This window comes from Pogona vitticeps, chromosome 1 (assembly GCF_051106095.1).
Source record: "Pogona vitticeps strain Pit_001003342236 chromosome 1, PviZW2.1, whole genome shotgun sequence".
In the NCBI taxonomy this organism is placed as follows: Eukaryota; Metazoa; Chordata; class Lepidosauria; order Squamata; family Agamidae; genus Pogona; species Pogona vitticeps.
In genome coordinates this window covers 229,675,253-229,692,804 of record NC_135783.1, presented here as the reverse complement: position 1 = coordinate 229,692,804, position 17,552 = coordinate 229,675,253, and positions in this window count along the sequence as shown.

The window sequence follows — 17,552 nt, the reverse complement described above, 5'->3', positions numbered from 1 at the left end:
GATTTAGTTTGTCTTGGTTTTTAATGCACTCGATAACAACAACAACAGCAGCAACAACAACTATTGCTTCAGGTCAAAAACGACCAGATCTCATTCATGATTGCACCTGAAAAGGAAATGTGTGCGCATGCGCATATTGGTGAGCAAGCATTTCACTTTAATAAGTAAGTTTTCATTTTTCATTTTAGATATTGCATCATAAATTTTCCAAAGTTTGGTTTTATGCCTAGATCATGATCTATGATACTATATGGTGATAGGAGCGTAACATATCATAACATAAATTACTGCTCACTTCAGTATCTCTCGGGACATATGGATCTATATCTATAGTTATATGAAAGGGGATTTCATATAGCATTAATCTACCTTATTGCAGGAAGCCATTCAAACGAACTGTAAATATATCAGTTTGTAGTTGATATTTTTTCATAATTTGGATAGAGGACGTAGTTGAAATTCATTTCTAAGATAAGAAAGCAGATAAGTATGTGCACAGAGGCATGTATATGTGCTTAGAACCAGAGACACAAATCTACAAAAATATGGAATATTAGCATCTGATCCTGCAAAAATAACAGTGATGCTGCTTTCTAAATTCAACAGCACCCAGTGGCAATCTTAACCATCAAATGTTTCTCTTGCAAACTGTAGTTGTTATGCTTCCGTTTGCATCTATGGGTTAGCAGGGATTTCCATAGCCTTTTTGCCTCTCCACCCCTCTGCTCTGTTCTCTCTGCCCAATTTGGGACTCTGCCAGATGCACCATTTGTACCAATATACCTGAGTTTGCACCAATCTTTTTGGTATTTTCCCGCCACCCACATAACATTTATTTTGTTTCAGTATGTACAGTTATCAAATCCATGACCTTTTTTGTCCCCTCCTGAAGGCATAGGTTTATTTTTGTTTTGGCTTAATCCAGGTGGTGGAGTTTAGTACATCAGGCCTTCCCAGTGGAAATTCATCTCTGCAGTCACACTCTCCCCATTAGGATCTTTCAATTGCGTTTTCATTTTGTCAACAAACAACAATGACAAACTCCAAAAAAAGAAGAAGCTCCAGCAGTGAAATTGATTCCCTCCCCAATATATTAAATAGAATGTCAAAGATTTCCTGAGCAGAAGCAGGGTTGTTGTTTTTTTGATAGAAGTGGATTTTTAAATGGAAATTTGCACATGGAACTTGGTAGTTAGAATTGTTCATATCTTTTATTGTTATATTTTTATGATGGGTAGCCGCCTAGAGTGGTCCTCACCCGATCAGATAAGCGGGATATGAATAAAATAAATCTAAATCTAAATCTAAATTCTTAGCTGGCTGGATAGCTCAGTGGTTTAGGTGTGGACCCAGAGGTTGGGAGTTCAATTCCCCACTGTGTCTACTGTGAGTAGAGCCAGTCTTATGTAGCTCTGGGCAAGCTGCATAGTCCTAGGATGCCTCTAGAAGAGGTAAACAACTTCTCAGTATTCTCTAACAGGATGACCCTAAAAAGGTCTCCATAAGTCAGAATTGACTTGATGGGACATGATTATTATTATGAAAGGCATTCTTGTACAGCCACTCCAGCCTGTCTGCTGTTAGTAAGGACACTAGCAGAATGTTGAGACATCAGTCCTGTGGTTACTTGGTTATATGGTAATAACTCTTTTAAAGCTCTGTCTGTGGGACCTTGTTTGGAATAAACACACACAGGATACAGCTATAGGTTCCTTATTTTATTCTTCTCTGTGGTTCCATCTTTACTAGCTCCCGAGTAGCGCTCTTGAAGGATAAAGCCCTCCTGTAACTGAGCAGCTTCGGCCAATTTCTGAACAACACTTCTGTGCAGTCCTACAGCAACATCCAGAAGATGCTCAGTGGCAAGCAGTGGCTTAGCAGAATGTTGACAGTATATAGAGTACAAGTATTTCATGGATAGATGCTTCCATATGGAACAAAATGGCTGAATACATAACCATTGCTCTTGCCGTTATCCTGACAAAATAATGGTATTTGTTGTGTTTTCCATTCCGCCTTCCTGGCAATGTCAATTTTCCAGATTTAATTGTTAAGAACTGATAGAGAAATCCAGTCCATTACTTACTTTTAAGTAAGTGACAGTAAGGCAAACATAAATACATATCATTTCACATAGATTATTCATATTATAATGAACAACAGTTCACCCCTGAGGAGGGAATGCTTAAAACCCAATCACTCTTCAATATTATAGATAGTCATAGGGCACTAGTTGTGTTTCAGCAGATTAAATATTATCATAAAAACAGCTGATGGTGCATTAAATTAAAAAATCTGATTAGGTTAGATTTTACAGAAGGCTTTTCAAGACTAATGCAATTATCCATTGTGCCTAAACAGTGGGTTTAAATCAGCAGCACTTGCCAGAAAGATTTTTTTTTCCTTGCAAAAATTAATGGGAGGACAATTCAGGATCAAACCAGATTAGTGGTCATACAATATCTGGCAAGGTCTTAATTGTGAGCACAGGACTGTGAGTAATGGGGGATGGGGAAATAATTTGAGCAGAAATATTTACTCTGAGCTTTCTGCATTTTCAGCATTGTTATTGATAAAGGTACATTTGGCCAACTTGGTATAAATCTAGGGTACCTCTGGGCTTCGCATACCTCTGATCCGTAGGAAAATTCATGTATGTTCAACTCTAAAAATCACATTTGGATGCAACCCCACAATAATTAGAGGGGAAAAAAATAAAATCAAAGCATTTGAAAATGAGACTAGGCTTTCAACTATAATTGGAGCAAATAAAGGAGCTCTTCTTCAAACCCTTCTTTGTGAAATTGAATGTAGTATGATGATCTAAACTGATTAATAATGTTTATATTCCTTGACTTTCTATATAGGTATAAACATGCTTCAGCTGGCTGGATAGCTCAGTGGTTTAGGATTCTGGCTGCAGAGTCCGTGGTTGGGAGTTCAATTTCTCCACTGTGCCTCCTGGGAGAAGAGCCAGCCTGTGTAGCCATGGGCAAGCTGCACAGTCCCAGGGTGCCCCTGGAAAAAGGGAATGGTGATCTACTTCTGTGTCTTCTCTACCTAGGAACTCCCACAAATAAAGTGTTGCTATAAGTCAGAAATGACTTGATAACACACTATTATTATTATTATTATTATTATTATTATTATTATTATTATTATTATTATTATTATTATTATTATTATTATTATTATTATTATTATTATTATTATTATTATTATTATTATTATTATCATCATCATCATCATCATCATCATCATCATCATCATCATCATCATCATCATCATCATCATCATCACCACCACCACTACCACCACCACCACCAAACATTAAAAAATATGAAGGATATAGAGGTTCTCCTAGCTTTTCTACTTTTCTTTTGATATGTACAGGATAATCACTTAATCTTTTTAAAGTAGGAAACCTCTCTAAGACTGTGCTGGTATTTTGCCCAAGCATGTAGAGAAGGGTCCTGAGCAAATGATAAATAGAGAAAAGTTTTGGAGTTTTTACAACCCCACATGCTGCTTCTAGTAGGTGTGACTAGGAGTGAATTTTCTAGGCTGGGTTGACTGTCAATCTCTTCAGTAGTAACCAGTCATTCCTTCACTGCCGCTGAATTAAAAGAAAGCCTGCCTCTCTCCAGAGAGTTTTCCCCTCTCTTTTTAGATTGTTGAAACCTGTTTCTTGAAGGCAGCCATTTTTGTCAGTTTGCTGTTTGCAGTGTTCACAACTGTAAGTAAAGAAAGCAGTTTTATTCTTTCTCCTACTAATGCCTCAGAATGAGTTATTGACATTGTAAATTCCAGTTAATAAGAAAAGAGATTGACTACTCTAGGGAGCATGAAGCTATTCTGCTTTTTGAATCCCTGCACTTCTGCTGCTCAGCTATAGGAATTTTAACCAAAAATTCCAAACTCTGCAACAAAATATTCCCTTTGCTTGATGTTTCATTTGACATGGGATCTGTTGCCATTTAAAACGTGGAGCCAGTAAGGACTTAGGTATGGTAACACAGTCTTTAATTGCTATGAACCACACAGAACCTTCTGGGGTGGGGGGCAATGTTGCTTGTTGACTGAAAAAGCTTAGTGTTTCTGTGAATTCATGGGCCTCCTAAGTGGGTGAAAGAGCAGTGGAAATTGACTATATGAGGACTGAGAGATGCAAAGGAAGTTGCAAAATGTTTTTTTTCCAGACTGAAGTTCCTAGAATTCCCCCAGTTCCAAAAGTAATGTTTCTTCATTCTAAGCTGTAGATTGGTTTTCTCCCCTCCAACGTTCCCCCGAACTTTCAGCCTCATGGTGTGGGGTTCCATCCCTCGTGCGTATGACACAGCCTTCCCCTGCGCATGACTCCACAGACACCCTAAATGTGGGGCTCTGCCACAACTGGAACAAAAGGGGCTGGAAACACTTGCTGTGGATGCACGAAGGAGAAGGAGCACCGCACAGGGGGTGGGTGGGTGACACAGCGCTGCATTCTTTCATGCCTGCCCAGCTGAGAGAAAACCTTGCTCCAAAACTAGTGGCTTTCCCTGCTAATACTCCACTTGTTAGATTAGCAATAATGTTGTGTGCTGAAGAACACTTGGTCCCTTGTATGAGTCTGAGAAAAGGAAAGCCTGAGAATAATCGCAACATATTCACAGAGGCACTTCTCAGAGGCCTTCCACTTGTTTGTTGCTTTTGTTTTTAAAGATGATGTCAAGGACTTGGCGAGTTGGTAAGTGAGATGCTCTTGAGCAAAAAATAGACACTGGCCAAGTGGAACGAAATGTCACCCGTCCCAAGGATGGAGAAAATTACACCTGTGAATGCTTGCAAGACTGGGTAGTGCAGGTGACTTCTGACACACACACACACACATGCAGCAAAAGTGGCATTCCTAAATAGATGCTTTCCCGGTGTGTATTTGGGATGCACACTGGGACAACAACAAGTAGCATGAAAAATAACATACATACATACATACATACATACATACATACATACATACATACATACACACACACAGACACACAGACACACACACATACATACATACATACATACATACATACATACATACATACATACATACATACATACATACATACATACATACATACCATATATATTCACAATCTACAGATATGCCTTCATTAGGATTTTGTACTGAATCTCAAGGCTTTTAAAATCCTTAGGCAAAAGGTAGCTAGTCCTTGGTTGAATCTAGGTTTTAGGACAATGGAAGGGGGCTTTCGCTTCATTTCATCTCTCATTTCAGAATGACTGCGATCAGTGCTCACACATCTTCAAGACCTGTGTATGCCATCAGCCAAACAGCCACCAACCCCAAGCTTGGGGTTGCCTTGTAAACTTATGAACAGGAACTTTTGCTCTTAGATTGTCCCCATCAACAACAAGGCAAACAGCCAGTCTTTTCTTTTACCTCTTGCTATCCCTCTGCCATACCTAAGGGCTGACTTCACACTGCTCTTTTAAAAATAAGAATTTTTCTGTTTGTGAAATACAGGTTTGTTTACTTGAAACACTGAGTAATGTGTGTGAGAGAAGGGGAAACCATGCATGTGTGTGCATGAGAGTGCATGCACGCACAATTATTAGTTCATATTGCACATTCTTTCCTGTCTATGATAAAGGAAACATTTATATGAAAAGCTGCATTTAATAATCAGTGACTTACTGAAGTTGCTTAGATTAGTAAAATAAATCCCAGTGATACCTGACCAGGCAAAAAGCCAAAATAAGGCTGTCAATGGCATCTGATCACATGGCAGACATCCTTCATCACATGGGTGTGAAATGTACACAGGAGATTTTTTTTTAGCGCTGACCCAGATACCACTTAAGGTCTTGGTGATTTGATCATGTAAGTGATCAGGCTCTTCAAGACATATGAGTTGATGACAGAAATGCTGTAAGACATCACAGTGACCTCAAGGGAGCATGCTAGTTATGTAATTCAAGGTTCAGTGATATTTACTTTTGCATTCACATTAATTTCTTGTGTTATAAATCAATTTAGGAAGAGGGGAATGGGTTCAGGGGAGAGGTTTGAATGTTAAAACCAACTGCCTTCTGTCTACTCATCGTGAAAGCCTTTGGGAAATGGTCTGCTTGGCCATGACCCCCAGAAACGTAGAGCCTGTCCGCATAGGCATTTGTCCTGCTCTTCGGGGTGCTAATGGGTCAGGTTCAGGGCCAGAGCTACCAGTAGGCGACCGCCCAGACTGCAGACCTGAGAGGGTCACAGAACTGACCCGAGGGGCGCAGAACTGAACTCAGAGGAGTGCAGAACTGACCTGAGAGAGGCACAGTTTTATACAGACCGGTTTCCTGGGAAAAAAATGCAACTGAAAATTTATATTTTAAAATTTATGATAAATACCAGAACAGTGCTATGGAATATAATTATTTATAAAGTCTTATAAAATCTTTCTATATACTGCAACCCAGGTGTCATTTCATAGAAAAAGGGATGCTGGTACTGTCATTAGCATAACTCATTTGCGTATATCACCCCTGGCATCAATGGAAGTAAGCAAAAAGCCATTGGGTAATAAATAAATAAATAAATAAATAAATAAATAAATAAATAAATAAATAAATAAGCACTTTCAGAGTTGCTAGTACTGTGTACCCTTGACTCCCACCCCCCAGGTGATCCCTACTGCGACCCCTATTTCTTACAAATGTCCCATTGACACCAGCCACTGTGATCTACTTCCTGGGGTTATAAATCATGTTGGTGAAGATCCTGCAGCTTCCCTCCTTCACTTAGCTTTTGGTCTCTTTTAAGCTACATTCCCCCAGTTATAACTGGAGACAGACTTCTAGTTTGGGAGGGGCTCTACCAATGTTCCCTCTAAGCCAAGTCAGCTTGTGAGCAGAAATTCTACCTTGTGACCTCTGACCTGGAAGATCTACTAATATCTTGCTCATGCGAAAGCAGTTTGAGTATGAAGCACAAGAGGAGGTACCTCAAGATCCAAAGCAGAAATTCAAAATAAGTTTCTATTATGTTGTCTTAGACATGGCCATACAATCTGTTGAAGAGAGATTCCAACAGTTACAACAATATAATTCCTTGTTTGGCTTCCTGTATGACATATACAAGATCAACAAAAAAATGTACTGAAGATGTACTTAAGGCCTGTAAGAATTTGGAAAACTCATTGATGCACAATGGAAACAAAGATATTGATGCTGAAGATCTGTGCTGTGAACAGCTCGAAGACTTCCAAAGTCTATGCCACCACAAGGAGTACTTTTCTTCATAGTGCAACCAAAACTCCTGGATAGTGTGCCTAATGTTTATGTTGCTCTAAGGATCCTTCTCATACTTCCAGTGTCAGTGGCTAGTGGTGAGCGCAGTTTCTCAAAGCTTAAGCTTATAAAAACATATTTATGCTCAACAATGCTGCAAAGTAGACTGGTTGGTTTGACAACTGTATCAATTGAACATGCCAAAGCATCAGCCATTGACCTGAAGGAATCAGTGAAAAAATTGCAAAAGAAAAGGCATACAAAATGAGATTTTGATGTGGCAAAAATAGAAACATTTAATAGACATTGCAGTTCATAGGATTATTCAAAATGATTTGTGTGCTAAAACTGTTTTGTATTTGAAAAAGAAAATTGAAGACTGTTCTATTAATTGTTCTCTCAGTTTTTTAAAATAAATTTTTTACAATTTCAGCTTTTGTATTTTCAGTTTTTCTTACAATTTGTCTGTTTCTGAAAACTGGTTGTGGGGGGAGCAAGTAGTTAGTCATGCCTAGGGAGCAAAAAAGCCTGGCAATGGCCCTGGTCGGGTTGGTCTCCTCTTTTTTTGGCATTCACAAATTGGTCCACTCACACATCACTGGAGTGGACCAATTTGCCCCAGCCTGCACCTTTTTGAATCCCTGTTGACTGTCCTACCATTTTGATGCAAGTTGGAAGGCTCTAGTTTAGTCTATGCCTAGTGAGTGTGGTTGCATGGAATGGACTAAACTAGAACTTTACGGTGTCATTTTCTGGTATTCTGAAGTGGCTTACGAACCAATGAGTTTCAATGAATTTATGGCCTTCTTCAAGTGCTGCACAAATCAAAACAAAAAAAAAGGGGGGGGGACACAGTACCATTTTTACATTTTTTTACTTTTCAATTCATGTAACAATCTGAAACTTTATACATTGTTCACAATGAGAATATCCATCCAGCATATTATAATATTTAATTGACAAACGTGGCCATTATATTTATGCATATATTTTATATCATTGAATGATAATTGCTTACTGTATGTTTTTATCATTGTAATTATGCTATGGTTGTATTTTAACTGTTTTTCTGGTATAAAGTGCAACAACAACAACAACAACAACAATGAAAACAATGACAACACTACTACTACTACTACTACTACTACTACTACTACTACTACTACTACTACTACTACTAATAATAATAATAATAATAATAATAATAATAATAATAATAATAATAATAATAATAGCCTCATGGCATAGTGGTTAAACTGCTGTACTGCAGCTGAAACTATGGTTACAACCCAGGGATCAGTCCCAGGTAACCAGCTCAAGATTGACTCAGACTTCCATCCTTCCAAGGTCGGTAAAAGAAGGACCCAGTTCACTGAGGAGGCAATATGTAGCCTGCATAATTAATTTGTAAACTGCCCAGAGAGTGCTTGAAATACTATGGGGTGGCATATACAGTAAGCAGGACACTTTTGCTTTTATATAAGCAGCACACTGTTGATTTTTGGTGAACTGATCTTCCTGCACAAGTATCTCAATGTTGCTGTCATATCTGGCCTTACAACAGTGCTTAAATATGGAAGTTTTCCTATTGCTTCTCTATACTTCCTGTTCTCTGACTGGTGTGGCTCCTGGGTAGGCATTTGTTAGTCCTATACTTTCAAAAAGTTCTTAAATGTTTTGCTTTTGATTTCATTAAAAGATTCATCTTATTCAATTTGCATGCCAAAATAGTGACATCTGCCACATTCCACTTTTACTTCTTTGCTGAAGTGATTTCTTTTTAGTTCTTTGAACTCTTTAGTTCATCAGGGTTTCATCAGCCAAAATGACTTCATTGATGCATGTCAGAATGTAGGTGTGTACCTGCTGGTTCTAGATTTAACCATGGAGGCATGAGTCTCTTTTGCCTTGTTCAAAGTCTTATCTTATTCTTCTAGTGTTTTTTTTTTCATTGCCTTGCACCTTGTTTTACTCCATAGATGCATTTCTACCTTCTTGTAACACACCACAGAGAAAAGCCATCATCACGTTTAGATGCTCCACATGCCCTGTTCAATCCACTGAAACACGTAGAAGTGCTCTGACTATAGTGTGTTCGATTTCCATTGTGAAGGTTTGGCCGTAATGTGTCTTGCATCTCTGGATCTTGATCGTGGCATGCTTTTTTCTTGAAGGTCTACCAGCATCCCACTTTTTCTACTTCTAGATGGTTCCTCAGTCAGTTTCCAGGCTTTATTCTTGTAGCATGCATACAAGTCTTCCCTGAACACTTCCTTGTATCTGTCAGCTTCTTCTTTGTGGAATTCATTCATTTCTTTCCATAGTATAAGTTGAAGATTTTGTCTCTGGAGCTACCTTCCTTTATGTTTGGATCCTAGTACAAGGGGAATACCTTGAAAGAGAGGGTTTTCTTAAGATTTGATTCCTGCTGCATTTGTTTACTGAATTCTAGATATTTTATTTTCTGCAGGTCTCTTTGTTCTGGCACTTAATAAGGTTATGGATGGTGGGTTGTTTTTTTTTTGTAGCATCCCATTTGGGTTGAGTTTGTATTATTGTTGCTTTTATTGTTTGATTTATACATTCAGATCTTTGCAAAGTTAATTGTGTTTGCAGTGCTCTTTTAAAAGATAGCCCCTAGAACCAAGATAATGATACATGGGCTCTCACATTCATCAAAGCAGATAGCTCTGTTCATCATAATTTATTTTGGTGTAAAAGACTTGGTATCCCTTTGTCCTTGTGAAATATTCTACTAATAATTCTTATGTAGTTGTACTGCCTAGTGTAGGCTTTTGAGCATGGTTGTGAGTCTTATTAGGAATGCACTCTTGCCAGTGTTAATGTGGTGTTTTGTTTATTGCTTTACAGTGGGGTCTTGACTTGAGAACTTAATCCGTATTGGAAGGCGGTTCTCAAGTCAAAAAGTCTCTAAGTCAAGTCTCCATTGACCTACAGTGCATTGAAAACCAATTAATCCCAAAACAGGCCGTTTTTGTTCCATTTTGGTTTTTTTCTGGTCTGTAAGTCAATTCTCAGGCTGCAAGTCAAACCTAAATTTTGCGGCCAGAGAAGTCTGTAACTCAAAAAGTCTGTAAGTCAAGCCGTCTGTAAGTCAAGGGTCCACTGTAGTTGGTAAATGGTTTTGTAAGTAGGTGACTGTAGATGCTGCTTCTTCTCAGTATCTTGTAGGCAGCTGTACATGTTTCAGCATACATCTTGTCATTTCTATGACAGTGTGATTCTTCCCTTTGGCAGTATCATTCCATCATGAGACCACAGTCCATCCACTGTGGTCTCATGCTGTGTTCTTTGCTCATGGAGATCCTGCCGTGCTGTACCAGATACGTACACCCCTGCATTATCTGGATGAAGTACTTATGACTTTATCAAAAGTTTGTTAGTTACTTCTGCAACATATTCATTAAGTTTGTCAAGCATCTGACCTTTCTCCTTTCAAATATCCAATTTGGTGTGCCTTGAAAACTCCTCAGCGGAGTACTACTGGCATTGGCCCACAAATATCTCTGTGCATCAAACCTAGGGGGTCCTTTCTCTGTCTTTTACTTCTCTTTGGAGAACTGATTCTAGTTCTCTTCATTTTAATGCAGCATGCATACCTTTTGTCATGTTCCACCTGTTGAAGTACTTACTCCCCCTCCCTCCCGTTCCAGTAACCCTCTCCCGGAAGCACTGAAGATTGAGGAGGTGTCTGGTCCTTCCAGGAAAAATTCTTCCTCATGGAGGTGACAACAGCTTGAAGAGTGAAGAGCCTCCTGGCCCTAGAGAATCCCTGAAATTCTGGGTGGTAGAACAGAGAAACAATGAAGGCAGCCTGGACATTTTCAAGGTCAGACTTTTCCAGTAAATAACTAATTAAAGCTAGATGACGAAGGGACGGGTCCCAGGCCAAGACGAATAAACATTAGTGTCATAGTCAAAGCCAGACTGTTGGAACCAACCTTTGTAACCAAGTTCTTTGTAGTACTTCTTGCATTGGATCAGCTTGAACATCTGTATATCTGTTGGGTCTGTTGCAGACCTGTTCTTGTTTGCTTCATCTTGGCCCTATTGGATCAGTATGTACATGATTTATGGTGTGACTGCTGGCTCTTACAGCTCACTCTGGTCTTGCAGACTCCTTGCAATGGACTGGCTGTTGGGTTCCTCTCTATTCTGTTCACACTTACTTCTTACCACAGAACATGCAGAGCAGGCTAGAGTTTCGTGTCTGGGTGTATGTGTGTGAACAATTATGTGAACCTGAATTCTTGAATGCATCCTGCCGATAGAAGAGCACCTTTTCCCTGATCTATTTTTTTTAGTTGTTTCCTAGCCACCCCCCTCCCCCGCCCAGTTTCCTAACATAAATCTATCAAGCTTATCATTCCCAGCTTTACTGAACGAAGACTCTTCCAGATGGGACGTTTGTACTTGTAACTTTTGCTTCCTTTTCTGCATCTTCCTTCTGCCAATGTCCACAACATGTCTGTTCTTGTCCAATGTAGTTCATGTGTGCTTCCCTATGTCCGTTGTTGCTTCCTGTGATGATAGTGCATCAACACTGAAATTCTTGGCTAGCGCTATAGTACTAAACTTCACCCTTGGAACAAAATCTCTCTCTCTCTCCACGTATATTCTATGTGTATATCATCTATCTTCTGTTGGTGTATGTACATATAATTAAAAATTGTAAACCGCCCGGAGAGTGTTTGTAGCGCTATGGGGCGGTATATAAGTCCAATAAATAAATAAATAAATAAAATATATGTATTCTATAGTTGGTTTTGATGGGGTGAAAACATCTGGGAACCTGTGGAAGAAATATGGTATGAAGCAAAATGGGGGAATGTGATTCAGGCATTGGGGAAAATTACAGTAAAATCAGTGCAGAGCCCAGGAAAAGTGTCAGTATAAATGCGCCATTTTGAAGAGTCTTCATTTGAGTACAGGGACGTGGTGGCGCTGCGGGCTAAAGGGTCAGAGGACCAGCAGTTGTAAGATCGAATCCACATGAGGAGTGAGCTCCCGTCGCTTTGTCCCAGCTCCTTGCCAACCTAGCAGTTCGAAAGCATGCAAATGCGAGTAGATAAATAGGTACCATCTTGGTGGGAAGGTAAAACGATGTTCCCTAGTCATGCTGGCCACATGACAACGGAAACTGTATTTAGACAAGCGCTGGCTCTATGGCTTGAAAACGGGATGAGCACCGCCCCCTCGAGTCAGACACGACTTGACTAAAAATGTCAAGGGGAACCTTTACCTGCATTTGAGAACAGAGCTTTGACGCTTCCATTTTTCATTTTTGTGATTTCAAAAGAATAAATGTTAAAATTTATTATATGCTGCTTATTTTTTACATGGTTTGCAATACTATCTCTTTCTTAGGAGATAATAAAAAAGAGGGTTCCTCCCCCCCCCCGTTGTAAACAAATATAATGAGTGCCTTAAATATCTGTCCCTGGTTCTACTTAACAAAATTTATTTGACTGCATTCAGCTAAATTCTATTACAAAATTGTTTTTGATGTATGAAGGTCTAACAGGCAGCTAGCACAAGTATACTGAGGTGCCTGGAGAAAAGCTTGCTATGATCTTCTTTCCACTTTAGTGCTATGTATGTGCGTATAAATGCCTGTAGAAGGCCTTGCAAATGCAGTGATAATGGAGAGAATCGAACAAGTTTAACAGCAAAGACCATCCTCCTATACAGGATGGGTAGGCACCTCAGGAGGTTCTTTATAGCTGCATTCTGGTGGTACATAGAGCCAGAGGTAAAAGGGTGGGACCAAAATAACAGTGAATTTTAGGTGAAATCTCTTACTGTCGGTAACCAAGTTTTCAGAGGAGCAATCTACCCTTTTAGAATGAGGGGGGAAATGTACAAAAGTTGAGAAAATACTGAGCAATGGTGTCATGCAAAGGGAGTACAGCCATCCAGGTATATCTTGGAAGGCCCCATGGGAACCCGAGGAAGGCAACATTCAGGCCCAAGACATGATGTTCCTCACTTCTGCAGTTGCTGCTGGTACATTGAATCATCCACAGAATGTCAAGTATATATGCAGTCAAAAGGCTACTACCCTTATGTAAGAGAAGGATTATCAGTGGGCAAAGGGGAACCCGAAGGTTTACAGAAGTAACAAAATGTGTTCGAGAAGAAACAAATAAGGAGAGTGTGGAGGGCACTCCTTTTTATCAGCTGAATGACTGGAAATGCTGGGTCACTGTTTAGGGAGGTGCAGAAAACCAGGAGCATAGAATGGATTATCCTGAAAGGTAACATAGCTGTCTGGCTGACTAAGACTTCAAACAGGGGCACCCCAACAATGCAGCTTTTTGTTGCAGACTGTCATTTGTTGCAACTTTTGTCTTGATGCCAACTGAGCATTGCCTGCTTACCTGCCTATGTAAACACCTAAACCTTCTTGCCTTCATTGGACCATTTTATGCTCCATTTCCTGACTGTATTTCCTCATACACTGTGCCACAGGCCAAGTGGGAGACTCCTTTCTTCTCAGGGAAAATGTTTCTGCTATATGTTCCCATACCTCTTCCTACTTTAACCCTATAGGTGGGAAGCCAATACTTCCACAGACTGCTTAACAGTCAATTCTGGTGTTATTTATTAATATCTCTGTGATAACATTTTCTTTTCATATGCATGAGTTTGTCAAAGGTGCATGTGAATCTTTTCTTAGTTTGCTGCAAAAGACTGACATGGCTATCCCTATGGAAACAGAAAATAATGTTGGCATATGGTGAACCTCTGGCGGATAGTTGTAGCATGTGACGTATGCTTAGCTGCCTAGTTTATAGAGTCACAGTACAGTAGAGGACATAGCATGACAGAGGAAAAGTATAAACCTCACCTCTCTTCTCTTTCTGTAGAATCTCTTGCCTGAACACTATTGTCAGCCTGAACTCTGGGGCAAAGTTCCTTCTTTATTCAGTCCCCAAGTTACTTCTATTGGAAACTTAATCATGCAAGGCCCCCATCACAATGCATAGATAGATAGATAGATAGATAGATAGATAGATAGATAGATAGATAGATAGATAGATAGATAGATAGATAGATAGATAGATAGATAGATAGATAGATAGATAGATAGATAGATAGATAGATAGATAGATAGATAGATAGATAGATAGATAGATAGATAGATAGATAGATAGATAGATAGATAGATAGATAGATAGATAGATAGATAGATAGATAGATAGATAGATAGATAGATAGATAGATAGATAGATAGATAGATGGATGGATGGATGGATGGATGGGTGGGTGGGTGGGTGGGTTGGTTGGTTGGTTGGTTGGTTTTGAGCAGTACATTATATCATTCATCCAGAGATCTTGCTTTCATAATACAGTACTGCCCCTGCTCAAAGCTGCTTTTAATTAGTTATAGTACGTGTGATATCCAATGTCATTATAAATTGTTTATTTAACTGAAGATAGTGGGCTTATTCCCCTTCATGGATTGCTACCTTGTCATGGCAAAGGGGCTTGAGTAATTCAGAGAAGCTATCGGCTATGCTATGCAGGGACACCCAAGACGGACAGGTCATAGTGGAGAGTTCTGACTAAATGCGATCCACCTGGAGCAGGAACTGGCAAGCCACCCCAGTATCTTTACCAAGAAAACTCCATGAACATAAACAAAAGGGTAAAAGATATGACACTGGAAGATGAGCCCCTCAGGTTGGAAGGCATCCAACATGCAACTGAGGAAGAGCGGAGGACAAGGACAAGTAGCTCCAGAGCTAATGAAGTGGTTGGGGCAAAGCTGAAAGGATGCTCAGCTGTGGACGTGCCTGGAAGTGAAAGGAAAGTCCAATGCTGCAAATAAAAATACTGCATAGGAACCTGGAATGTAAGATCTATGAACCTTGGGAAGCTGGTGGTGGTCAAACAGGAGATGGCAAGAATAAACATTGACATCCTGGGCAACAGTGAACTAAAATGGACTGGAATGGGCAAATTCAGTTCAGACGATTATCATATCTACTATTGTGGGCAAGAAGCCTGTAGAAGGAATGGAGTAGCCCTCATAGTCAAACAACAACAACAAAGTAGGTTTATTGGTTGTTTGATTTGTTGTTTGACAATAAATCTGAATGTGTACATTGTTATGTATTTTTTTCTTCTTTCCTTGTTGGTATCCTTTCTCACAGATTTTACAACATAGGGCATTTAAGAGATTTATTGCAACAAAAATATCAATCTTTTATCTTAAAACATATATAATGTTTAAAGGTTTTTAGACTTTGAAAAATCTGAGTCCCCTGAACATTTAAAATCTTGTGCTGACATTTATTCTTAATATTTATACTTTGGAAAATAAAAGTTGTTCGCTTTTAGCCTATGGCCCACTAGGGACAGATGAGTAAGGAGGCTTCAGTTCAGGGGAAAGCTGAAGTGATTTGAATACATACAGAATGCAGTGGCAAGTAGTCAAGAGAGTTGGTGAAAAGACTAATAATGATCCACACCCTCCTTTTGATTTTGGCATTTCTTCTGGGAAGGAGAGAACATTTTCAATTGTTTCTGGTTATTATTTCATAACAAATCAGGGGCCATGCATATTTTAAATTCAATGAAATGTTGGTGAATATTCTGTGTGCTACTTTTTGTATTTAGGAATGCAAAACTGAGTGCAAAATATATCCAGATCCCGGTATGGGGAATATCATTCTTTGGATTATAATGTCCCAGTCACCATGACTACCAGGGCTATGCTGGCTGAGGTATTCTGGGAATAGTAGTCCAACAACACAATCATTTTTCTATCTCTGGACCAGCTTACAGAAAATAGAAGTGAGAGGGTGCATTTGTCATTTACTGCTTTTATTTTCTAAATATATATATGTCACCAGTCCTTTCCCTTTTGCAGGCTGTGAATTTAACAATCGCAGAAGACAACATGATATACACATACTTATCATAGTCATGTTTCCTGTGGTCCACCATATGTATTTTATAGATGGACATCTGTACTCAAATAAAAGAAAGAAAGAAAGAGAAAGAATGTTAAGCATGTCTTTCAGTGTTGTAGCAACCACGGTGGTGTTGGTGATAGATTCTGAAGGCCAAAGTGAGCACCTTTTCTTGAAAAGTCTTCAGATTAAACCTAGAAAGTTATCTCCCATTTCCAGTATTAATGTTGCACAGGCAAAACAAAGAAACAACCAAACAAAAACCAACCAACCCCCAGTCCAACTCATTTAGAAAGATTCACTCATTTCTTTTGTAGGTAATCATTTATAGAGGAATAAAGGTCCTATCAGGAATGAATCAAGCCAGCACTACCATTAGGCATGAAAGCCAACTGACTTGGAAAGTTGTTTAGGAGTGTTGCAAAATGGCAGGAAACTGTTGAATGTTATTATCATTTGATTCATACATAAATATTGATCCAGGCTGAGTTCATGTCGAATCAGGACAAGACGCCAAAACGGTCGAGTTCCAAAGCATCCAAAGTATGTGTTGGAGAGTAGGTGGGTCCCCTTCCCTTCCATGGTGCAGGGAGAGGAATGCCCTCTTATACAGGATGGTGCAGTTTAGTAATTTCTTTATTTTACCTGGTTCCTCATGTGGGAACAGTCTAGCCAAGCCAATTTCAGGAGCTGGTATATAATACTTAGGCATGTGATCCTCTATGTTACATCTTCATTTTATCTGTGCCTTAATTTACACTGCCGAAGTGCGCGCACACACAATGCGATCACACCCATTCTGACTTAATGTGCCTCTTTGTCTCCTTCAGATAGCTGAGAATACATTGCGTTCACTCTTTTGCTGTGATTTGTTTTGAGAGAACAAAACTGACCTCTGTTCTCTGAAGTAATCTATTAAAAGACTTGTCAAGGCCAGGTCCAGATTTAAAGGTGTTTCAGGAAGAAAATTACCTCTAGGAACTTCCCTTCTTTATCAACAGGCCCTGATGAGTTTACCCAAATCTGCTGTTATCATCCCAGGTAGGGCTGAGCAATGAAGTGTTGCCACATTTCAAATTTTGCACAGTGTCCTATGGCAACACTCGACTAGAGGCTCTGTGGGTCAATTTAAAGGGTGCCTTTGAACAGTCTGTTTGGAAGACTGGCTAGATATTTGTCTTATTTTGAGGGAAACTCAAGAGGAGGTATGTGTGGCCATAGGGAGATGGCCCAAGGATGCTAGGTGCTGGGCCTGAGTTTTTCCCTGGAAGGGGTTTCAAAGAATTACAATGTTTGTGACATTCTGTTGTATTCATACAAATAATAGTGATAGTTAAT